Source organism: Callospermophilus lateralis, chromosome 5 (assembly GCF_048772815.1).
Source record: "Callospermophilus lateralis isolate mCalLat2 chromosome 5, mCalLat2.hap1, whole genome shotgun sequence".
Classification (NCBI taxonomy): Eukaryota; Metazoa; Chordata; class Mammalia; order Rodentia; family Sciuridae; genus Callospermophilus; species Callospermophilus lateralis.
In genome coordinates, this window is record NC_135309.1 from 71,656,730 (window position 1) to 71,683,889 (window position 27,160).

Here is a 27,160-nt window from a genome sequence, read left to right on the forward strand (position 1 = left end):
ATCTTAGAATAATGTTTTGAAGAAGATATTTGGAATCAGTGAAATATCCACTGGATATTTATGGCAGTCAGAGTGTCAAATTAGATTTTGGCTTGTAAAACAAAGATGGAGTTGTGAGAAACCAGGAGGAGGTTGAAATCAGACTGGACAGTGCCACAGCTCTGCAAACAACTCTTACTCAAGTTTCATTGTTGTCTTGCCATGAAGACCTGGAGTTGGAGATCAGAGAAGTATTTAAGAGGAGGAAGGGGGTTCTCCAGAAAATTTTAGAGCAGAACTGGGCTTTGGATGAGTAGAAGAATGATCCAGTGCTCTCTTGATACCTGCTGGAGTCCAGAGCTGCCTCCCCAAGGAGAGTGAACTGTTCTGAGTATTCCTTAACCTTACACTCTTAAGGAATTGTTGGATCTGAAGTGACTTTTGCTGATGCTGAACAGGTCTCCCGGCAAGGAGTATTAAGGTTGTTTCCACCATGGAATGTTTTCTCTCTCTCTTTTATTTTTGCTTCTCTTTAATCTGTTTTTCTGTGAAGGTAACACAGGTATTTCAGTAGTCAGTATAAAAATGTCTCATTCCCACCTTACTCTTTATCTATTCCATCATTCTCCCTCACCCACCCTCTGGAGGTCACCATTCTTCATCAAGTTTCTTGATTATCCTTTCAGGATTTTAAAAATGCAATTCAATTATAAGCAAATACTGATACAGATTCTTGTCCTCCCTGTCTTTACCAAAAGGTAACATGCTATCTACACTGTTCTATACTTTGCTTTTATATCCTAAAGTTCTTCGTGGACAGATTGTTCTCATTTAAAAAAAAAAAATCTGTTTTCAAAAAGCATGCATTAGTTTTATAATAAATACAACAACAAAAATATGGTAACAAAATAACTTTTTAAAAAATAGTAGGCACATTAATCCAATCACTTTGACTTCATCTTAGCTTGCATATGTGTCCTTTTGTGTTTTTTTTGCAAATTCTTATGTAATGATGGACTAAACAGTTACTCATGCCATGCCAACTCTATAAATGTATGATAATTCATACTAGAGCATTATAGCCATTATGGTTTGGAGAAGAGAAACTAAAAAGTTTTGCAAAGGGACCTTCCAGACCTAGCTCCTAGTATCATACTGTGGAACTATAGCAGAGCTTTGTATCACTGTATAGGAGCACTCCTCCTTAAGGACTATAGACTTCAAAGGAAAGGGATGGTATGCCATATTTTTGTCTTGTTTCCATCTGTTTTTATTCCAGAGATTAATTGCTCTAGAATTTAGTGTCCTGTAGCTGGCTCAGTTTTAGAACTCTTGTCCATAGCTGGTGTGTCTAAATAGAAAAATTACTGTTACGATTGATGTTTGAGGGTAAGGAACCAGGAAGCAAATTTTAAACACTCATTCCAGTTGTGTTTTATAGGAAAAAAAAATGCAGGAGTGATAAGAGTAGAAGAACATATACTAGAAGACTATAGATTTTGTTAGAGGTCTATTTTTCCTTCTAGTTTTCTATAAGATGATTATATTAATAATGAGAATGGCAGAAGAATTCAAAAGGAAATTTGCTGGTGTCCAGATGCTTGGAGAAGGGGTTTCTAGAAGTACTTGGAGTTAATATATTATTGTCTACAGTGCACAGTATTAGGAACCAATTTGACAGAGCAGGTAACAGTATCCTCTATTTCACTCTCTGTCATCCAAGCCTTCTGTAATAATTTCTCTTTGAAAAAATCATATTTCAATATAAAAACTTTACATTTATCTTTAAGCTCCCATGGGCAAAGGAGCCCCAGTTAATTAAGAAAAGGAGATTGTAGCCCCAATTCTTTCCTAAAAGTTAGTGATTTTGGATCTGTCAGATTAGAGGGGTGTGTGTGTGTGTGTGTATGTTTGGCAAGTAAAACTGCAAAAATCCTTCCAAAAACAATGTCCCCATTTTCCTGTTCTGCTTGCATTCTTCTTTTTAGCCACGGAGTGAGCGCAGTTGAGCTATTTTGGCTCAGATTCCAGATGGTGAGGTCAGAGACTAGGGATTGGAGGAGAAAATCAGGTGACTTTCAGTAACTGTGATGACGGTGCTGCCCTCATCCCCACCCATCCTCCCCCCTTTCCCCACCCTTTCCTGGCTTCCACCTCGGGAACAAAGAAGGGGAAAAAAAAAAATGGCAGTATGACAAAAACCAGCAGCTGCCTCTGCAGACTGAGGGGGGGGGGGCGGCTGGGTGTTTATTCCATCTGTTCTCTTTGTTTTGCTTTTACCCTATTACTTCCCTTCCCTGACCTTGAATAAAATGGAGGGTATTTCTGGACTCCTTTGTCTAGAGAATGGCTTAGAAATCTGCAATTTACTTAGTATTTAGATAGGCGTGGATGAGACAGCAAAGATTAGAATTACTCTGCAGAACCTTAAAATAAAAAAAAAACCACAAGAGTACTTTGCCTTCCTCATTCTGTTTTATTCATGCTTAAAATGTTTCTGTAATACTTTATAGTATTAGTTTTTATTTAAGAAATATGAAGGGCAGAATTAATATGTCCTTTACTTGTTAATCTCTCATAGCAAATAAATAACACCCCTAAAATCCAAATCTGTGGGGCTCAGAATCTAGGGTGTGGCAAGAAGGCACCGTGTTTGGAGAAACCTGCTTCTGCGAGCTGTGTCATGCCACTTTACCAGTAATGCTCCTTTTCACTGATGATCAGTGTCCTGATTTCTTTAGCAGATACACTTCAAGGGAAAAAATATGATGGAGGACAACATACAGATTAAGGGAGAATTTAAAAATGTTAACCAGTGCTACATATGAACCTTATTTAGATATTGATTCACATTAACTGTATAAAACACTTGACATTTCAGACTGCTGAAAATTGATGTGATAATGGTATTTAATTCTAAAATCATTATCTTATAGAGAGATGCATGCTAAAGTAATTATAGGTGACATTTGATGTTTGGGTAGGGGCTTAGGTGAATCAGAATTATTGAAATTGTTAATTATTGAAGCTAAATAATGGGTACATGGGACTTTATTATCTTATTCTCTTTTTGGATGTTTGATTTTTCTCTTAATAGGGCCCCCCTCCCCCAAAGGAAAAGAGCTTTTGTTCCTAGTCCCTTTTTTTTGATGCTTTTCCCCAGACCTAGTTCATTGTTCTTTATGTAAACCTGTCCTATTCTTTTGCTGACACACCTTTGCTGGGTTCTTGCTTGGGGCAGTACTTGTCTTTCACATCCTTACTTACTCAAATCTCAGAAGCAAATCTCCTCTTAACTCTCCTTAATTGAGTCACTGTCCTGAGTGTGCTGGGAAAGTATCTGTGAGAAACTCAATGACTATTATCTGAATGACCAAAAGTTTTGACAAGTTCCCAAATTTCTAACACTGTTTTTCTGCTACTCCTTCAGACTTCCCCTTCTTCCCAGTTCTTAGCACCTGATTCTTATAGCTTTGGGATTCTGTCTGGCTTTGTTCTTTTCCTTCAAGTTTGTTTTTTCCCATCCCTCCATACAGTTTGCATGTCCTTGATGATGTAGTTCTACAGAATTTAGCAAGTGGGTATATATTTGGGCCAAGAGAGCAGTGATAGAAATATGGTTACTTTTGGGCAGGGATAACTGCTGTTCAGTTAGCATGCTGTTTATTAGCTCACCATAGGACCCTCTTGATTTCTCTTCTTCCCAGAATCAGAGTTTGTATACATATTGAAGTGAACTTGGTGATCCCACAGTTGTTACTCTCAAAGAAAGTTTACTGTTATTTCCTAAGGATATTATTAAGTATCTTAATTTTTTTTTCTTTCTTTTTTTTTCTTTTTTTTTATTTGGTTCTGCAGATTGAACTCAGAGGCACTATAGCACTGAGCTATGTATTCGCAGCCCTTTTTATTTTGAGACAGTGAGACAGTGTCCGTTAAGTTTCTGAGGCTGGTCTTGAACTTGCAATCCTCCTGCCTTAGCCTCCCAAGTAGCTGAGATTATAGACATGCACTATAACGCCTGTCCAAGTATATTAATTTTTCAAAAATGCGTGGGAAATCAAGTTTCTTCACAGACCCTGTTTCTTTAGAGAGAACTGTAACTGTACTAGAGTCCATCGATTTTTTGAATTAAAAAAAAAAACATTTTGTGATACTGGGGATTGAACCCAGGACCTTGCACATGCTTTACAAACATTCTGTCACTGAGTATATCCCCAGCGACACCTGACTTTTTTTTCTTTTTTGGTACCAGGGATTGAACTCAGGGGCACACAACTGCTGAGTCACATCCACAGGCCTGTTTTGTTATTTATTTAGAGACAGGGTCCCAGCTAATTTGCTGCTGAGGCTGGCTTTGAACCCATGATCCTCCTGTTTCAGACTAAACACCTGACTTTTTAAAACTTCCTATGGTGATTGTGTGCTCATGTGTTATATGTACAGCAGTGATTTCACTTTAGAGATGTTGGATGAACAGCATATTTAATTAGTGGAGTCAGATCCATAGGTTTTTCAAGATGTTTCCACTTTTTCCCACCTTTCTCTTTTAGTCATACTCTAAGGTATTTGGCTTACTCAAAGGAAGTTTAGCAATAACATTATGAAAGGTGTTCCCTGTAGGCTGGTGGGCAGAGCAAGTAGTGTTACCAACCTGAGTGAATGAGTGAGAAATAAAGTTGGGTGGAGTTGCTTTATGGCCTTGTGGTTATAACTAGTTCTATAGCCAGTTTATGTTCTCAGTGTTATTTTTCTAAAAGCCTTTTTCTGTCCTACTTACTCTCACCTGTGATGTGATGAGGAACCTAGTTTCTTAGGAACCTAGTTTCCAGGATGTCAGGCAACTCCTACTCCTTCATTTCCTGTTTGTGGTCTTCATGGAGAGAAGCCTGCAACAGGAATTCCTGGGGAAGTGATGACTATAGCTGTGGGACTCTGAGGGCCATTAGCTCATTGCTGAAGTTAGGGGGCCAGTGCACTATGGAAGGACCTCCCTTCCGTTTTGTGCTCTTACAAACACCATTACTAATCATAACCAAGTAATAACTGAGATTTTTTACTCTGTTTTCAGAGACTGGAAATTATTTTCCCTTTTTGTGCCTCAGTTTCTAAACCCTGAAATCTAGAGTTCAACATAGGTATCAAAGATGACAAAATTGACCAGGACTCTTAGGGTTGATTCTTCTGACAAAAATAGTGAGAAAAATGGGGTCCCTGTGTTGGACAGCAGGGGGTGCCCTTTCCCTTCACTTTTTACTATGGCACTCTCTACTGCATTCAGCCATTTTAAACAGATTGTTTTTGCTCCCAGCTAACTCCATTTTGTGTTTGTGACGCAGGAAAAAAAAGAGTTAGGCAAAGGAGGGGTTTGACTGGGGGAGGGAGTGAGGCAGGCTGAGGTGCAGCTACAGACAGACTCCTTTACTCAGCAGTGTCTCACCAGGGACGTGCCTTACTGCAGGCTGCCTGCATCCTGAGCAATCGATGCTAAAAGTCCCTGCCAGCTGAGCAAAGAGTGAAGCAGTGTTTGCCTCCTGGTTGCCTGTTAACAATGGCAGAGTGCTGGCTTTTGAGACAGCTAACATCTAGACTCTTAAGTCTGGATTTAGGTATATTTGCTACCTTATTTAGGGTTATATTCTTAATGATAGAATCAGCGAAGAAAAAACACCCCCTCCTCCCAAAAAGAAAGGAACCCTTTTCACTCAGTTTTCTGGGAAGAATCCAGTGCCCTGATGACTTCAAGGAAATGTTTTGGGTGGTTTTTCAAAATGTTTTTTAAAATGCATATGCATGTAATGCATCCACATACACATCTGTACATAAAGAGAACCATGTGAACATCTGTGTGTCCATCACTGAGCTTATCAAACTAATGGCCAGTGTTGTTTTACATACCTGCACCGATGTCCTTCTTGCCACTTCTAAGTAATTATATACTAGTTGATTTGATCATTTAGTCCTTTAAGTAGTTCAGAAATTGTCAAAAAAGCACTTTTAAAAAGATGATTACATTACTATTATCACATGTAAATAATTCTTTAATATCATTGGTCATTGGATATGTAATTAGTGTTGAATTTCCCAAATTATTTTATAGTAGTTTTTATCATTTTTTTCTTTTGAATCAGAGCCAAATAACATTGAGCTGTTAATATTGGTTGATGCCTTTATAGGTTCCCTTTTCAGCTTGCACTGTCTTTTTTCTTATCTTGTAATTTATTTGAACAATTAATTTCTTAAGGAAAAGGAGGGGCTTTGTCAGGATGGGACTGGGGGAGAGGTAAGCTTGCTTTTTTCTAGAACAAAATCTGTTACTTTAGGATTTTTCCTTAAGGCTACTGGAGAGGATTTAAAGGAATGCTGCTCTGCTCCTGACATGATAACCTGTTTACCTAGAGTCTTATTTTTTTTTTTTTACTAGGGATTGAACCCAGGGACACTTTCCCACTGAGCTACATCCCCATGCTTTTTTTTGTGTGTGGGGGGCGGGTGGGGGGGTGGGGGGGTGCGTAAGTTGCTTAGGGCCTTACTGAGTTATTGACATTGGCCTCGAACTTGGGATCCTTGAGCCTCAGCCTCCCAAATTGATGGGATTACAGGCATGCACCACCAGGTCCAGTTTACCATAAGTCTTAAAAATTTTCAGACTGTTTTCTCTAGAGTGCATGGTCATAGACATGGACCATGCCCTTTCCTGGGGCTTAAAGGGAACTGTTTAAGCTTTGGGATAATGTGTTTACCCACTGATTAATACCTGCATTTGTAGGGTAATTTATCTTCAACTTTTTCTCCAAAATAACTTTTTTACTTAAGTGGCAGGTTTTTTTCCCTGATAGACCAAGTAAGTTAACAGCACTTTGTGGGCTATTTTATAGAAAGAAAGAATATAGTAATGTTCTGTTAGTGTTGAATAGCATGTGGTAAAATTTCTTTCATGACTACATCCCGACTCCTCCATGTGCCCTCCATGGAGATCTCTGAGACTGACTTAGAGGCACATAATGAGACTATACCTTTTGCTTGATGCTGTTTCTCCCCTTCTGAAATGAGTCAAAGAGATTGACCTTCAGCATCCACAGGAGATGGTATTCCCTTGTTCTAGGGGAGAGCACAGGTTACAGAAAGGAGGTTGCAGGGCCTGACACCTTGGCACAGCTGGAAGGTCATTTGTAAAGTCTGGTCTTTGAAGCTTAGATTGACTCCTTGCCTAGTTTGGAAGCTGTAGTTCCCACTAGCAAAGCTTAGAATCTACTTAAAAAAAAAGAAAAAGAAAGAAAGGGTTGTAGCAGCTATCAACACAGACATTGTTTTGCCACGTTTTAATTAAAGAGTCAGCTAGGTGATCAGGGTCTCTTTTCTACTTCTCTTAGAAGAATTAGTCTTCCCAAATAAGATTCTCCTTTTCCCTTTTTTGCTGAGCTCTTGTTGGTACCCACCTCTGTTTTTTGTCTCCTGTGAGTTTCATACATTCTATAAATTGAAATTACTCATTTCTTAATATCATTTTTAGTGTAAGGCATGACATATGAGGCCTTTGTTCCCTTGTCCTGGTGGAAATGGGGCTGGACATTTTAAGCCTTGACAGGGTTTTACATTAAATGCTGAAATATTTACATGCTGAATTAGCACTGCATTCCTGTAACAGGACTGGGAAGGCTACAAATGGGAGCATCCTATGGGTTCTACATGTGACTGTCTTTACTGCTGGTTGTCAGCAAGAGTCCTTCCCAACTCATGTTGAAGCTAAACCAGAGCTAGCTATCTAAGGATATGAAAATACAGGGAATACCCAAGCCATGCTTTTCTTCTCTTTCTCTCAGTTTCCTGGTGGGTGAAAGTTTTAAAAGTTTACACATAGTGGGCTCAGGCTGTGGCTTAGTGGTAGAGCGTTTGCCTAGCAAGTGTGAGGCACTGGGTTTGATCCTCAGCACCACATAAATAAAATAAAGATATTGTGTCCATCTACAACTAAAATAATATTTTTTAAAAAAAATTTACACATAGTGACATTATTGCACTACATTAACAAATTAAACAATTTTATTCTGTCCATATTCCTTTGTAGTCTTTGCCTGGGCTGTATATATAACATTTACCTGGTTTTACATGGTTATAATGTATGTGTATTCTGGGGTTTTATTCTTTATTTCATGTTGAAGTATATAAATCCATATATGTAGGTCAATGGATTTTCAAAAATTAAAAATGAAGGGGCTGGGAATATAGTTGAGTGGTAGAATACTTGCAGGGGCTGGGAATATAGTTGAGTGGTAGAATACTTGCCTAGCATGCATGAGGCCTGAGTTCAGTCCCCAGTACAAATAAAAAATTGAGGAAATGTACATCCACGTAATCAATACTCAGATCAAGAAAAAGAATGTTGCTAAGACCTAGATTCCTCTCTCACCCACTTTGAATTATAACTAGTCCCCTATCCTCCCTACCCCAGTATCCTAATTTCCATCTGGCTCCTATCTACTGTATATTACAACAGAATATCTAGTATATTTTCCTGTTTGCTTGCTCTGGCAATACCCATTAAATACCTTCAGAATTGCTAACTCACACCACTTTGAAAAGCAAATCTCCTAATTAGAATTTTATATTCATTTATACCCAGCCTACTTGGTTGTTTATATTATATAATTCTCAAATCCATCTATTTCTGTTTATCTCCAGCCCTGCCTTAACCATACACCATGCCTTCATCATCTCTTAACCTGGAACACTACGGGTGTGGGTGCGGGTGCGGGTGCGGGTGCGGGTGCGGGTGCGGGTGCGGGTGCGGATGGGGGTGTGTGGCCTGTGTACGAAGAAAAAAAAAACGTGTGTGTAACCAGTTTCATCAACAGCCATCATCTATTCTATATTAATACTTTAAGTGATATGTTTTCTCTTTTTCCTGATTTATAAATTGAAGATTTTATCTGTGGCTGCCCTGCTATGAAAGTGGGGTGTTATACTACCTTCCCTTTTCTCTCCTTCAATTATCATCTAACTTTTTAGGTCTTTTAATGTTTTAATCTTCTTTCTGTTAAGTATAACAAAAATATAGAAAGCTGCATGAAACAAATGTATAGCCTAATGAATTATCATAAGGTGGGAAACTAATAATCACACGTCAGAAGGTAGGAACTTTCTAGAAAGCCACTAGGAAACCTTCATATGCTCCCTTTTCAAGAACAGCGATTATTTTGATTGTCATGATAATCAATTTGTCATTTTTCATTAGAGTTTTGTCACCCAAGTGTACATTTCTGAACATCATAGTGTAGTTTGCCTGTGGTTTTATTTATTTATTCTTAATTTTTTTTTTTTTTTTTTTTGAGAAGGATCTTGCCACTTTGCCCAGGCTGACTTCAAACTTGGGCTAAAGTGATCCTCCTGTCTCGGCCTTTTGGAATAGCTGAGTGTAGACACTGGTCACCATACCCAACTTGCCTAAATATTTTTTCATGTCTCCCTTAATTTATAGGTTCCTCCTCTTCTGTTTTAAATCCTTTTGTTGTTAAAACGTTATCATTTATCCTATGAGCTTTTTCCATAATCTGGATTTTGTACTTGTATCTTCATAGTATAGTTTTGTGTATTTCTGTCCCTTGTGTTTGCTGTAAATTGATAATTGAATCTAAAGGCTTGATCAGAGTCAGGTTCCATTCATGTATTTGTTTTTTCTAAGACATCTTTTTAATAGGTATTAGGTTCCTATTTGGAAAGCACATCGTATCTAGCTGTCCCTTCTGGGATACTAGCAGCTGTTGATTCTCAGCGCACAGATTGCATAGATCTATTATTTCATTAGGGTTACAAAGCTGTGATATTCCAAACAAATGGAATTCCTTAAATAGTCTAAAATATTAATCCTTTGTCAGTTATATGTATCACAAATACCCTCTTGACTCTGTGGCTTCTCTTTTCTCTGTTTTTATTAGTATGTTTTATTTCTCTGTTTTTATTAGTATGTCGATAGATAGAAGTAAAGAATTTGGGTTCTTCAGCCTTTCCTTTTATGGTTAATGCATATTATATTAAGAAATCCTTTAGTCATCAATATCATTAATCCTATAGTTTTGCCTCTTGTATTAAGATTTTTAATTGACATGTAAAGGATTTACTTGCATATGAATACATTTTTTTTCCATATGGATGTCCATACTTATTGGTAAGTCTGTCCTTTTCCTATACATCTGACATACTCATTTGTTATATTAAGTACTGATTTATGCTTGGATTTGTTTTCTAGATTATACTCTATTTGAATCATTTTGTCTCTATATTCCAGTACTGTATGCTCTTAGTTATCAGTTTTATATTTTGTATTGATATGCCTAATCTTTTTTGGTTCTTTGACAATGTTCTCACTCCTCTTGGTCCTTTCTTTTTTCATTTAAATCTTAGAATCAGCTTGTCAACTTAAAAAATGAAATGTCTTGGTATCTTAATTCTGTTGACTCAATAAATCAATCTGGGAAAAATGACATTGAGTCTTTTCATCTATTACCCTATCTACATTCTCTATTTTTAAATTTTTTTCAGTAAGTTTTATAGTTTCTCCATGGATATCTTAACTTTATTAATTATTTTTTGGGGGGTTGGGCATTCTAGGGATAGGACTCAGGCCTTTGTATATGCAAGACAAGCACTCTACCACTGAGATATATCATACCCCCAACTTTATATGACTTTTTTAAAATTAAATTTTGTTTGCTTATAACTTACCAATACATGCTTTTAGATTTTTCTATATTGACACTCATCTTTATGTAATTAACGTTATTTCTTCCTAATATTCAGAACTTTTGTTTCTTCTTGCTTTACTGTACTGGCTAAGACCTACAGACAATGTTGCTGAATGGAATTGATTATAATGAATCTCCTTCTCTTGCTTGTAATCTATGAGGGAAGTTTTTAGCATTTTACCATTAAGTTCAATTTTTGTCTTCAGCTTTTGGTAGATACTGTTTGTCAAATTAAGGAAGTTTCTTTCTTTTCCTAGTTTGCTAAGTATTTATTGTGAATGGATATTGAATTTTGTCAAAAACTTTTTTTTTTTAATCTTTATTTTATTTTATGTGCTGCTGAGAATCGAACCCAGTGTCTCACGCATGCCAGGCAAGCGCACTACCATTTGAGCCACATCCCCAGCCCCTCAAATGCTTTTTTTTTTAAATATTTATTTTTTAGTTACAGGTGTACACAATATCTTTATTTTATTTTTTTATGTGGTGCTAAGGATCAAATCCAGAGCACTCTACCTCTGAGCCACAACCCCAGCCCCTCAAATGCTTTTTTTGTACTGTCAAGATGTTTATATAATTTTTCTCCTTCAATCTGTGATTATGATAAAGCACACTTATTAATATCTGGTACACAGATCTTGTACTCCTAAAATAAATTCAACTTGGCATAATCTATTTTTATTCTTATTTTTCATGGCATAATTCAGTTTGCTTTTTCTTTAGGAATTTTTTTTTTTTTTTTTTTTGGCCTGTGTTGAGCAATGAAAATATCTAATTTTTTTTTTAATAAAATTCTTTCACATTTTGGAATTAAAGTTATGCCAGCCTCACAAAATGAGATGGGAAATACTTTTTCTGTGGGAGAATTTTTGCATGATATTGGGGAAAATATTTATTACTTAAGTGTTTGAAATAATTAGCTGGTAAAGTCATCTGGGTCTACTAGGGAATTTTTTAAAAAATATTTTTAGTTATAGATGAACATAATATTTTTATTTTGTTTATTTAGTTTTTTTTATGTGGTGCTGGGGATCAAACCCAGTGCTTCATGCATGCTAGGCAAGTGCTGTACCATTAGGCCACAAACCCATCCCCTACTAGGGAATTTATGAACATTAATTTCTTTTATGGTTATAGGAATATTCTGGTTTTCTCATATTAAGTTTTCACTCAGTTTTTAAAGTATTTTTCTAGAAATGTGTCCATTTTATTTGAATTTTCATCTATATTTTATATGAAATTATTCATCTTTTTTTTTTTTTTTTGGTACTGGGGGATTGAACTTTGGGGCACTCAAAAACGGAGTCACATCCCCAGCCCTATTTTGTATTTTTTTTCTTGGAGATGAGTCTCACTGAGTTGCTTAGCATATTGCTTTTGCTAAGGCTTGCTTTGAACTCAGGATCCTCCTGTCTCAGCTTCCCAAGCCACTGGGGAAATATTCGTCTTAATGCCTGAAGCATACTTAGTTTAGTCCTGTTTTTGTTACTATGTCTAATCTCTCTGTCACCTGTCTCATTTTTTTATTGGTAAATTATAACTATAAATTATAGGCATCATTGTGATATGTTCATGCCTTTTCTTTGATCCTCTTTTCATTTTTAAATATTCATCAGTCTGACCAGAGGTTTGTTGAATTTATAGTCTCAAAGAAAAGGGAAGGAAAATAACTTCTGGTTTTGTCAGTCTTTTCTGCTATAAATTTAACTCATTTCTGTTCTTATCTGTATTTTAAAATTTTCCTTATTTGTAGTAGCTGGGTGTGGTGGCATATACCTGTCATCCCAGCAACTTGAGAGGCTTGAGGCAGAAGGATTGTAAGCTTAAAGCCAGCCTTAGCAATTTAGTGATGTCCTAAGCAAGTTAATGAGACCCTATCTTGAAAATGAAAAATAGAGGGCTGGGGATGTGATGATTTCAATGGTTAAGCACTCCTGGGATCAATAATAATAATACAAATTTCTTTAATTGTATTTTATTGTTCTTATTCTTATTTCTTGAAATAAATGCTTCACTCCTTAGTTTTCAGTCTTTGTCTCCCCTCCTCATACATGCATTTGAAGCTAAGTTTCTGTTTAAATTATATTTTAGGTATATTTAAGGGATATAAGTTTTGATAGGAAGCATATTAATTTTCTAGGGTTGCTATAATACAGTAGTGTCGACAGGAGGGTGGTGGTGTTTAACTACTTAAGTTGGATTTCTCACAGTTCTAGAAGTTCAAGATGTTAATAGGTTTATTTTCTTCTGAAGTCTTTCTCCTTTACTTATAGATGGCCACTATGTCATCACATGCTTTTTTCTTCTGTGTGTTCATTTCGGTGTTTCCAAATTTCTTCTTTATGTAACACTACTAGTTAGATTGGATTAGAGACCACCTTAAGGGTCAGTTTGAACTCAGACTCTTATCTACAAGTACAGTTTCATTTTGTGGCTTGGGGGTGGAGTTAGGACTTTATCATGAATTTTGGGAGGACACAATTCAACTATAACAGGAAGCATTTTTTATTGTCACTTAGTTCAATACATCTTTTATTTCCATTATGATATGTTTCTGTGGGTTACTTACAAGAGTTTAATTTTCATATATATGGAGTATATGTTTCCTATTGCTGTTATAATAAATTACCACAATTTTAGTTTCTTAAAACAATTCAAATTTATTGTCTTTCAATTCTAGAGGAATTTATTTTCTTTCAGTTTTGGAGGACTTAAGTCCTGAAATCAAGGTGTTGACAGTACTGTGTTCCTTCTGGGGATTTTGGAAGAGATTGTTTCCTTTCCTTTTTCAGCTTCTAGAAGCTCCCAGCTTTCCTTGGCTTATTGCCCCTTCTTCCATCTTTAAAGCATAGCATCTTTAGATCTTTTTGTTTCTGACCTCTTCTTATGTCATATCTCTCTGACTCTGAACCTTCTATCTTCCTAAGAGTCATTTTGATAATATTGAACCTACCTAGATAATCCAAAAATAATTATTATATCTCGAGAGTCTTAATTTATTCATACCCACAAAATTGCTTTTGCTATGTAAGTTTGTTATTCACAGGTTCCAGGAATGAGGATGTTGACATGTTTGAGGAATTATTATTCATGTTCTATGTGCATTGAAAGATCCATGTGTATTACATTTATGTGAAGTGTTCTATATGTATCCATCAGTTCTTCTCTGTTGATTATGTTGTTGTGTTACATTTTCAGTATCCTTACTTTTTATTTGATTATTTTGTTACTGAGAAATATAGTTAAAATATCCCATGTCTAGGTTTGGTACTGTAGTTATTTGCATATTTTCGTTCAATGTTGAGTTACTTGGAGATTTTTCAGTTATCTCTTTACTGAATTCCAGCTTAATATTTCTGTGGTCAGACAACATACTTGGAATGGTTTCTTCTATCTTTTGCAATTTGTTGAGGCTTGCTTTTATCCAGTATACAGGAAACTTTGGGAAGTGTGCTATATTTATATTTTAAAAGACATAATTTGTTATTGTTAGGTATGTTATTATAATATATTAGATCCTAAGTTCATCAGATATGTCCAGAATTTCTCTTTTCCATGTTTTTTTCTGCTTGCTTTATTAGTTACTTGCAAAAAGTGCTAATTCTTCCATTATAGTCATGGATTTGCCTCCTCCACCCCTTTAATTTAGTCAGTCTTTATATAAATTGAAACTAAATTATGGAATCCATTTAGATTTACAATTTTTCTTCCTTATAGATTAATCCTTACTGTTTCAATATGTATTCATGACAATTATTAGAGACAACATTTCTGTCTGATATTAGTAGAGGGATAGCAACTTGCTTTTAGTTAGTGTTTCTTTTGACTGGTCTATGTTCTGCCATTATTTTACCCTCAATATTTGTGTCTTTAAGGTATGGCTCTGGTATGCTTCGTAATCCAATCTTCATGGTAACTTATTTAATTCATTTGATTTAATCTATCCTATGTTAGTATTTGTTTTCTGTTTGATTTTGGCTTTCTGGATTTATGTCCCTTTTTTCCATTCTTGTCTCCTTTTTAATTATTTAAAACTTTTTAATTATTTTTAATTTCTCCTATTGTTACACATCCTTTTACTATGCTTCTGGTGGGTACCTTAGCATGCTAAGGATTTACTGTACTCTTACACAAATTATAATTTTTACAATTTTCCAAATAATACTAGAACTTTACAACATTTCAACTGACTGCATGCTTTGCTTTTGAGTTATTAATGTCATACCTTTCGATTCTACATAGGTTTTAAATCCCACAAACATTTTTACTATTTGTAGTAGCAATATTCACTTAAAAACATTTTTCTAATGTTTTTCCTTCTTGTCTGCATTTCTGAATTTCTTTTGGGACAGGTTTTCTTCTTCCTGGCTAAGTATTCTTATCAACATTTATTTCAGTTCATATCTGCTGATAATAAATTTTCTGGTTTTTGACTGAATATATTTTTATTTCATCTTTTTTTGAAAGAAGTATTTTTTTTGTCTTTTTTTTTTTTTTTTTTTTTTTTAAGTATACCACTGTTGGTCATTGTTCACTTGAAGATAATATTTTCCACCCCTGCTACTTTGAGAATTTATTTTAACTCTCACTGGTGTGGTTGTGTGTCATTGGTGTGGTTTTCCTTGCATTTGTCCTTGGATTACTGGTTAGTTTTGTTCTGAGTGTTGAAGTTTTTGATCACTTTTGGAAAATGCACAACTACTTTCTTTATAAATATGGCCTCCATATTTATATGTTGGACCTTTTCACTGTGTCTCATGTGTCCTTACATTCTTTGTTATCTCCATTTTTCTTTATCTCAACACTTTAGTTTGATATTTTTATCCTCTTCCAATTTATTGACTACTTGTATCTCTTTTTTGTTGTTAATAAATATTTTTAGTTGTAGTTGGACAGGATACCTTCATTTTATTTATTTAATTAATTTATTTATTTTATTTAAACACATCCATTGAGCTTTTAATTTCATTTCCAATATTAAAAGTTGTAGGGGCTGGGGATGTGGCTCAAGCGGTAGCGCGCTCGCCTGGCATGCGTGCGGCCCGGGTTCGATTCTCAGCACCACATACAAACAAAGATGTTGTGTCCGCTGATAACTAAAAAATAAATATTAAAAATTCTCTCTCTCTCCCTTTCTCACTCTCTCTAAAAAAAAAAAAAAAAAAAAAATTAAAAGTTGTAGAAGGCTGATATGTTCAACTTTACTCTGAGTATGTAGCCTTTTGTTTTTAATAACCTAAGGTGAAGGTTTCATAACAATCTGTCCACTGGGCAGAAACTGGACCTTAACTCCAGTCCACCCTTGCCCACAGAGTTATCAGACTGATATTATAACAGTACTCCACTGTTTTGCTTACCACTTGGTGGAAGTTATCACCATCTCATCAACTGTTTCATGTATTCAGGGTGGCTTTCTAAATACTACATTAGCATTTTAAGTTTTTGGGTTTTTTTTCCCCCATGGAGATTTGGCCTCATTGGAAATAGAAGTTCTCTCATTTTTTTTTTTTTTATTTTATACAATAATTTTCACTACTTTGAAAAATTTAGAATTTTACATAATTAGTATTCTAATCTTTTAAACTTTTTTTTGGGGGGGGGGTCAGTACTAGAAATTGAACCAAGGCCCTTATACCATACCGCTGACTATATCCCAGCCCTTTTTATTTTATTTTTTTCTTTCTTGTTTTCCTCTTGTGTTTTAATTTACATTTCCATATTTTTTCTTTTTTTTAATTTTAATATTTATTTTTTAGTTATCGGCAGACACAACATCTTTGTTTTGTATGTGGTGCTGAGGATCGAACCCGGGCCGCACGCATGCCAGGCGAGCGCGCTACCGCTTGAGCCACATCCCCAGCCCCATATTTTTTCTTTTTAAATGTATTTTTAAATTTATATATGACAGCAGAATGCATTATAATTCTTATTACATATATAGAGAGCACAGTTTTTCCTATCTCCAGTTGTATACATAGTATATTCACACCAATTCGTGTCTTCATACATGTACTTTGGATAGTAATGATCATCACATTCCACCATCATTAATTACTCCATGCCCCCAGCCAGCCCTTTTTATTGTATTTATTTTGAGGCAGGGTCTCACTAAATTGCAGTTGGAACTTGTGATCCTCCTGCCTCAGACTTCCAGGTTGCTGGGATTATAGACATGTGCCACTGCTTCCAGTAATTTATACTATCTTAATTTTATATTATTCTTAGGAAAGTTTTTATTTATTCAAAATTATGTACATAAATATACAATTATGTTGTATATTTATTTTTTAATTTGTTCTTTTTAGTTATACATGACAGTAGAGTGTACAAGAATGGAATCCTAATTAGAATAAGTTATACTCCATGATAATTCTGTTTTTATATTTAGATGTTTAATATACCTGGAATTTATTTTTGTGAATAGCATAAAGTTAAGATCTGTTTTCTTTGAAAATATATAGCTAGTTGTCTTGATGAGACCAGGAGTTAGCAAATTTTAGCCAATCTGTTTTGATTAAATTTTATTGGAACACAACCATGCCATTTGGTTAGTCACTGTGACGAAATACTTTCATGTTATACCAGCAGAGTTGAATGGATACTATATAATAACCATTTGGTCATTTAAAAAAGTTTACCAAAGGCTGGGGATGTAGCTCAGTGGTTTGCCTTACATGCAAAAGTCTGGATTCAATCCTAGTACTGGAAGAGAAAAAACACACACACACACACACACACACACACACACACACACACACGTTTATATCCCTCCACCCCCACCCAGCCACTTGGGAGGCTGAGCTGGGGATGTGGCTTAGTGATAGAGTATTGTTGGGTTGAATCCCCAGTACCCAAAAAAACAAAAAATTCACTAGTCCCTGAATTAGATCATTCTTTTTTAGTAATCTGGGTTGCTGCTTTTTTTAAATATTTATTTTTTAGTTGGACACTATATCTGTATTTTATTTTTATTTGGTACTAAGGATTGAACCCAGTGCCTCATGATGGTATGTGAGTGCTTTACCACTGAGCTACAACACCAGCCCCTGGGTTGCTACTTTAGCATACTACATTCATCATATCTATTTCTGAAGTTCCTTCTATTTCCTTATTCAGTTAATGTGTTTTCACAGCATCACTCTGTTATAATTAGTACAGTTTTATACTATTGTATTTTATTGACAGCTTATTCAGTCAAATTTACTGAGGTATCATTTCTATATAGTAATGTGTACAGTTCTATGAACTTGGACATGTATTTGCCTTATAATTGCCACAATCAAGACAGAGACCATTTTCATGATTCCAAAGAAGCTCTGTGAGGTCATCTGTCAGTATAGTCTCCTCATTTCTAGGCTATAGCAAACTACTGATATGCAGTCTATCCCCATAGTTTTGTCATTTCTAGAATGTCTTTGAGATATATCCAAGTGGTTACATTCATGTTCATTTATGTTGCTAAATTTAGTAGTCCATTATATCCATTCCCTGGTTGATAAACAGGATTATATCTAGATTTAGATTGCATTCTATAGCTCATTTGCATATAGGGTTTTGTCTAGACATATGTGTTTTCATTTTTCTTGAGCAAATGACTAAGGATAGAATTGTTGGGTCATCTGATACAGTAAGTGTGTTTAATTGTATAAGAAACTGCCAAACTTTTTTAAATTGGCCACCAACAATGTATGAGAGTTGCAGGTGCTTTGCATTTTTACTAGCTTTTAGTATCATAGGTTTTGTTTTGTGGTTTTTATGGGTTAGGCATTTTAGTTTTAATTCCTAGTATGTATTCCTAATGGCTTAATGTTAGTAAGCATTTTCTGTGCTTATTTGCCACCTATATATCTTCTTTGGCAAGTGAAGTATATGTCCAAATCTTCTCTGCTCATGTTTTAAAATCAGGTTGTTTTCTTATGATTGAGTCATATTTTTTTATGTTCTAGATATTAGTTCTTTATTAGGTAAGTGTTTTGCATATATTTTCTCCCAGTCTATGGATTGTCTTTATTTCTTAATAGTTTGATACATAGAACAGGTTTTTAATTTTTGTCAAATCTATTTTATTAATTTGAAAATATTTTATTTTTTAATTTTTTTATATTGGGGATTGAACCCAGGGGCACACTACCACAGAGCTATACACTACCCCTGCCCCCTTTTTTTTAAATCTTGAAATAGGATCTCACTAAGTTGCTTAGAGCTTCACTAATTTGCCCAGGCTGACCTTGAACTCACAATCCTCTTGCTTCAGACTCCTGAGTTGCTGGGATTACAGGTGTGCACCACTGTGCCTGATGATTTTTTAATGTTTTGTATTATTTTGTATTACTGCATGAAAATTTACCTCAAACTTAATGATATAGACAGCATAAATTTATTATTTTATAATTTTCAGTGAGTCTGGTGTTTGAGTTATCTGGATCACATCAGGGTTCTAGATGAGCTTCATTGCTTTCTGAAATTCAGTGTTCCTCTTCTGTTGATTGAGTCAGTTCCTTGTTAATTGAAGAATATATGGTCTGCACTTTTTTTTGCTAGCCATCAACAAGGTTTACTCTCAACTCCTAGAGGCTACCTCCACAACAACATTGCTACATAGAGTATCTGAACCTCTTTGATTCCTTTGTCTCTTTTCTCCAAACCCTCATTTAAAGGGCTTCCCCAGTAGGCCAGGCCTACCCACTCTCAAAGGAAAGGACTGTATAGGATCATGCATCCCACTGGAAAAGAAAGTGGGAGACTAGCTTATAATTCTGCCTATTACATGATTTGTCCTTTTTTGTCTTAAGAAATTGTTATCTACCTAAACGTTGTGAATGTTTTTGTTTTCTTCTAGAAGTTTAATAGTTTTATTTTCCATTTAGATCTTTCGTTCATTTCATATATAAATGTATGTGTATATGAAAGAATACAATCCCAACTGTGTGTGGTCGTATGTGCCTGTCCCAGCTAGTTGAGAGGCAGAGGTGAAAGAATCACTTGAGCCCAGGAGTTGAAGTCGAGCCTTGGCAACATAGTGAGGCTCTGTCTCAAAAAAAAAAAAAATTCTTTTATGTTTTGTTTTGTTTTACAGTCCCTGTCCCTTTTAAAAAAATCTATTAGATAATGGCAGTTACTTTATAACCACTGTCACTAAATCCAGAATAGTTTCATCATACACCAAAGAAACTCTGAATCTATTAGCATCTCTCCACTTGTTCTCCACAATTTGGCAACTATTAATCTACTTTCTGTTTTCATGGATTTGCCTATCCTAGACATTTCATTATTATCAATATAATCATATAATGTGTGCTCTTGTGCTGACTTCATTTAGGAGTCATGATGTTTGCAAATTCATCCATGTTGTTGCGTATGTTTGCACTTCATTCCTACTTATGACTGAATGATAGTCCATTGTATAGATATTTTATTTTGTTTTTTTGTTCATCAATCAATGGACATTTGAGTTGTTTCTACATTTTGGCTGCTATTAGTAATGCTGTGATAAACATTTTTCTTTTTTTTTTTTTAACTAAATTGTTTGAGATAAAGTACCCCAAGTGCCCTGAAGTATCTCTTCAGTACAATGCATTCTCTCTGTAACCATAGTATATTTATCACACTTAAGAAATTTATTATTGACATAATATTGTTATATAAGATGCAACCCATATTCAGATTTCACCAATTTAATTAGTGTGTTTTTAAACACTTTAAACAATCACCACTTTATTTATTGAAGTGGAATTTACATAGCATAAAATGAACCATTTTAAAGTCAATCATACAATGGCATTTTAGTATATTCATAGTGTTATGTAACCACCACATCTCTCCAATTCTCTGTATTTCATCACCCGCAAAGGAAATCCTAGATCTATTAAGCACTTACCATTCTTCTCTCCCTTGACAAGTACCCATCTATTGTTGTCTGAATATTTCATTTAAGTGGAGTCATACAACATATGACATTTATATCTGGCTTCTTCACTTAGCATGATATTTTTGAGGTTCATCCACATTGTAGCATTGTATCAGTAATTCATTCCTTTTTAATAACAGAATAATATTCCATTATAAATACACTTTGCTTATGCATTCATTGATAGACAGTTTCTAACTTTTAGCCATTGTGAATAATGCTGCTATGAACATGCATGTATGTGTATTTGAATACCTGTTTTATATGCCTAGGAGTGGATTTGCTAGGTCATATAGCAATTCTTTGTTTAATAGGATGAAAGGATGTGTTGAACCTATAGATGAATTTGGGAAAATATACCAATTTCAGTGTTGCATATTTATTGAAGACTTATTTAGATTGTGCATTTTTCATTAGTGTTTTGCATGTAAATCTTGTTTATATAGTTTAACTGCTTATTTCTTTATGGTGTCATCGTTATGGTTCTTTTTACTTCTATTTCTAGTTATTCTAATATATACAAAGAAATATCATTTAGAGAGTGGTGAGAACAAACATATTTTCCTTATTCCTGGTTCTATGGTTTAATCATTCTATATTTAACCATTAATTATGAAGTTTATTATACATTTTTCATAGATGGACTTTATCAAGTTGAGGAACTTCTCCTTAAAAAAATTTGGCAAGAGTTTTTATCATGAATATGTTTTGAATTTTTTTCAACTGCCGTCTGAATTCATGGTGTTTCTTAACAGTTGATGTCAGAGATTAATTGGCAGTATTTTTTTCCTGTACTAATGGTTCATAAACTAATGTATGTCATATAATTTCTGCCAACTTATATTTGATGAATGTGTATCATGTCTTTTTCAGAATTTTCTTGGTTTATAAATATCATACTCCACAGAAAGAAATCAGAACTTAGAAAGAAAAATGAGCATGGACGTGGACTATTTAAAAAATTTTTTTGATTCTTTTTAGATATGAGAGTAGAATGTATTTTGACATATTATACATACATGGAGTATAATTTTCCATTCTTGTGGTTGTACATGATGTGGAGTTATACTGGTTGTGTATTTGTATATGAACATAAGAAGGTCATGTGCAATTTATTCTACTGTCTTTCCTGTTTCCATCTCTGCACCCTTCCCTTTATTCCCCTTTGTCTAATTCAATGAACTTCTTTCTATTCTCCTCCCTCTCTTATTGTATATTAACATCTGCATATCAAAACATTCAGCCTTTGGTTTCTTGGGATTGGCTTATTTCACTTAGTGTGATAGGATAAATGCCATAATTTCATTCTTGTTTATTGCTGAATACTATTCTGTTGTGTATATGTACCACATTTTATTTATCCATTCATCTGTTGAAGGGTACCTAGATTGATTCCATAGCTTAGCAATTATGAATTGAGCTGCTGTAACCATTGATGTGGCCACATCACTATACTATGCTGATTTTAAGTCCTTTGGGTATATGCTGAGGAGTGGGATAACTGGATCAAATGGTGGTCCCATTCCAAGTTTTCTGAGGAATCTCCATACTGCTTTCTAGAATTGCACCAATTTGCATTCAGCATGGGCTATTTTTTACATTGCTAGCAAGAAATACTCAAAGACTATCAGAGTCATGTCAAAAGGAAACTTGAAGAAGAAACTCCTTTAGGCCACACTACTTGCCCTAAAGATTAAGATGTATTCTTTTTTTATTATTATTATTAGTTGTTCAAAACATTACATAGCTCTTGACATATCATATTTCATACATTTGATTCAAGTGGGTTATGAACTCCCATTTTTACCCTGTATACAGATTGCAGAGTCACATCGGTTATACATCCACATTTTTACATACTGCCATACTAGTGACTGTTGTATTCTGCTATCTTTCCTATCCTCTACTATCCCCCTCCCCTCTCCTTCCTTCCCATCTTCTCTCTCTATCCCATCTACTATAGTTCATTTCTCTCCCTTTTTTTCCTTTCCCCTCACTTCCTCTTATATTTAATTTTGTATAATGATGAGGGTCTCCTTCCATTTCCATGCAATTTCCCTTCTCTCTCCCTTTCCCTCCCACCTCTCGTCCCTGTTTTATGTTAATCTTCTTCTCATGCTCTTCCTCCCTACTCTGTTCTTAGTTGCTCTCCTTATATCAAAGAAGACATTTGGCATTTGTTTTTTAGGGATTGGCTAGCTTCACTTAGCATAATCGGCTCTAGTGCCATCCATTTCCCTGCAAATGTCATGATTTTGTCATTTTTTAGTGCTGAATAATACTCCATTGTGTATAAATGCCATTTTTTTTTTATCCATTCATCTATTGAAGGGCATCTAGGTTGGTTCCACATTAAATCAAAAAGAAAAACCAGATATGGAAGTGTATGGATATTAGAGCACTTGTTTAACATGCACAAGACCATGAGTTCCATCCCCAGCACCACCAAAAAGAAAGGAAAAAAGGAAATGTAAAAACAGACTTGCAGAATGAAGACATGATCTGTTCCCCAGTGAAACTGCTGAATTATTTTCTTAAAACAACTATTTAAAACCTGTGGAAATGATCTAAAAGGAAAAAGCAAACAAAAAACATTCAAGGAAATCTACAAAGTTTTAGTGAGAAAAGCAAGTATCTGTGGCCACTAAAAATATTTTTTAAAAACTGCGGGTGGTGATGCATACCTATAATCCCAGCAACTCAGGAGGCAGATGCAGGAGGATTGCAAATTTGAGGCCAGCCTGGGCAACATAAAAATACACACATAACATACATTTATATATATAGATAAACACACACGTGTAATCATTAATGAAATTGCAATGTTACATTAGAAAATATTCACTTAATGCAAAAAAAAAAAAAAAAAAAACCCAAAAAAACCCCACCAAGAATACAAGTAAAAAACATAAGCCATAGGAAACAAAAAGTAAAACACAACTCCATCAGTTGGAGTGGATTAATTTAATCAAAAGGTAGACTGGATTAACAAAAACAGTTATGTGTTGTTATGGGAGACACAACTTAGGATTCAGTGAAGCAAATAGATTAAAAGTAAAAGGATGAGAAAAGATACCATGCAGACAACAACCACCAACAAAACTGGAGTGACAAATATTGAACAAAGCAAGACTTCAAACCAAAAATGCCACTCATGTCAGGAGAACATTTTGTAATGAGTAATAATCAGGCAGGTGTAACAATTATAAACATATACACCTGAGTGTATATGAATATACCTTTAACATGTAAAGAAATTGAATGATGAATCCAAAATTACCCCCAAACAAAAGCCCTGACCCACATGTCTTTATTGCTGAATTCTACATAACATTTAAAGAATTAATGCTAATGCTGTATAAAATTTTCCAAGAAACAGAAAAAGAACACCTCTTATCTCATTTTTTGATGCTATTGCTATCCTAATGTCAAAATCAGACATTGCGTTGTAAGAAAACAAGACTACAGAGCAAGATCTTTTATGAGTGTGGATGGAAAAAATCAGCAAACTGAATTCAGCATCATGTAAAAAGACTTATTTACCATAACGAAGTGGAACTTATCTCGGGGATGCAAAGATTTTTTTTTTTTTTTCCTGGTTCTAGGAATTGAATCCAGGAGTACTTAACCACTGAGCCACATCCCTAGACTTTTTAAAATTTTTATTTTGAGACAGGGTCTTACTGAGTTGCTTAGGACCTCGCTCAGTTGCTGACACTGTCTTTGAACTTGGGATCTTTCTACCTCAGCCACCTGAGCCACTGGGATTACAGGTGTGCATAACCACATCTGGCACAAAGATAATTTAACATCTGATAATTAATTAATGAAATTCATCATATCACTAGAATAAAAAGCAAATTATATGGTCATTTCATTAGACACAAAAAGCACTATACAAAACCCAACATTGTTTCATGACAAGAAGCACCTAATGTACTAGGAAGGGTAATGAACTGCTTTAGCCTCACAAAGGGCATTGAAGAAACCCCCGGTTTAAATCATATTTAATGGATGAAAGATCCAATACTTTGTCCTTTATAATGTTAGAAATAAGACAAAATTCTCTTCTTACTTCGTCTATTAAATGTTGTATTGGAAGTTATAGCCAGGGCAGTTAGCCAAGAAAATAAATAAGAATTATCAAGATTATTAAAAAAAAAGGCAAGGGCTGTGGATAGTTTAGTATCACAGATGATATGATCTAGTATATAGATTATCAAAGAATCCATTAAAATTCCACTAATTGTAGTAATTAGCATAGTTGCAGGTTATAAGATCAATACAAAGAGGTCAGTCATTTGTGTTTATATATATATATATATATATATATATGTATATATATATATATATATATATAATTTTTTTTTTTTAACTTTTGGCCCCAGGGATTGAACCTAGGAGTACTTAACCACTGAGCCACATCCACAGTCCTTTTTATTTTAAGACAGGGTCTCACTAAGTTGCTTAGGACCTTGCCAAATTGCTGAGACTAGCTTTATACTTGAGATCCTCCTGCTTCAGCCTCCTAACCTGCTGGGATTATAGGTGTGCACCACCAAACCTGTAATGAAATGAATTTTTAGAATCCATTCACAATAACAAAAGAATTACAAATAAAACAAACTCTGTAAACTACATAGCCCACTGCTGATAAAAATTAATGAACTAAGTAAATGGGAAAAACATCCCATGTTTGTCGAGCAGAAGACTTAACATTGTTTAGATAGCAAGTGATCTACAGATTCACTTGCAGCTCCTATGAGAATCCCAGCTGATTTTCTTAATGAAATTGGCTTGCTTATTCTAAAATTCACATGGAATTATAAGTGAATTCAGAGCAACCAAAAGGATCCTGTAAAAGAAAAAGCAAAATAGTATGACTCATGTTTCCTTGTGTTCAAACTTATTACAAAGCAGTTATAACCAAGACACTGTGGCATAAATATAAACACATAGGTCAATGCAATTGAATTGAGGGTGCAAATATAAGCCCCCACCTTTGTATGTGATACTGGGTATTGAGCTTAGGGGATACTTTACCACTGAATGAAATCTCCAGCCCTTTGTATTTTTATTTTGAGACAGAGTCCAGGCTGGCCTTGATCTTGCAGTCCTTCTGCCTCAGCCTCTAGAATTGGTAAAATTATAAACTCCTTATATATAACCAGATGCCAATGGGGAAAGAATAGTTTTTTCATCAAATGTATTCCATATAGATGGACGGTGTGTAAAAAGATTAAATCGGATCTCAATCCGCACCATATACAAAAATTAAATTTGATATGAATCAATGCATGAGCTAAAATTATAACACTGAGAAGAAAACAGGGTTAAATCCTCTTGACCTTGAATTTGGAATTTTTTGACATAAAAAGCACAAACAATAAAAGAACTTGAACTTCATCAAAATGAAAAGCTTTGTTCTCCAAAGGATGTCATCAAGTAAGAAAGAAGACCATCTACAAAATTGGAGAAAATATTTGAAAATCATATAATGTGTCTGTATTCATGAGGAATACTGATGGAGTACAAGTCTTTTCCTTTTCATCATCGTTGTTTCATTGTACTTATCTAATTTGGTATCAAGGTAATACTTGCCTCAAAAAATTGAAGTGGAAAGTATTGCCTCACACCTCTTCTGTTTTCTGAGAGATTATTAAATTATTGTTAATTTTTGTTTAATGTTTGGTGTAATTCTCCATTGAAATGTTCTAGGCCAGAAGATTTTCTTTTAAGATGATTTTAAATTATAGATTTAGTTTTAAAAATAGTTTTTAGGAGTATCCATGATTTTAGGAGTATTCAAGTTGACTATTCCACATTGGTTGAGTTTGGGTAGTATTGGGTCATTAAACAAAAATTAACAAATTGTTATTCATTGTCCAATTTATAAATGCAAAAATGTTTTAGCCTTTTAATGGCCGCAGAACCTGTAATAATATTCCCCTTTTTATCTCTAATAGTAGTATGTAAGCCTTCTCTCTTTTTATCTTTGTCAGTCTTTCTGGATTTTTATCTGACTTATTTATTTATTCAGTTTGGTACCAGGGGTTGAACCCAGAGGCACTTTACTACTGAGCCACATCCCTAGCCCCTTTTAAATTGTTTTATTTTGAAATGGTCTCATTAAGTTGCTTAGGGTCTCACTAAATGGCTGAGACTGGCTTTGAACTTGTGATCCTCTTGCCTGCCTCATCCTCCTGAACCACAGGGATTATAGGCCTGTGACATCATACCTGGCTTATTGTTGTTGTTATATATATATACACACATTTTTTAATTTTTATTTTGTTTGTTTATTTTTGTGTGGTGCTGAGGATCGAACCTAGTGCCTCACATGTGTGAGGCAAGTGCTTTGCCACTGAGCCACAATCCTAGCCCTGTTGTTGTTATCTTAAACCAGCTTTTTATGTCATGATTTTTCTGTATTTTTTTTCATTTTCTTACTCAATAATCATTTATTTACATAACCAATCTTTATGTATTTGGAATTTTCCTTTCTTAAATTGGGATTCCTGGGTCAAATGGA

General features: G+C 34.7%; 1 protein-coding gene across 2 annotated transcripts in view; it reads left to right on the forward strand.

Moving 5' to 3' along the window:
- Diaph1 (diaphanous related formin 1) overlaps positions 1 to 27,160 on the forward strand; it is a 95,108-nt gene that overhangs the window by 50,650 nt on the left and 17,298 nt on the right. The window lies entirely within an intron of this gene.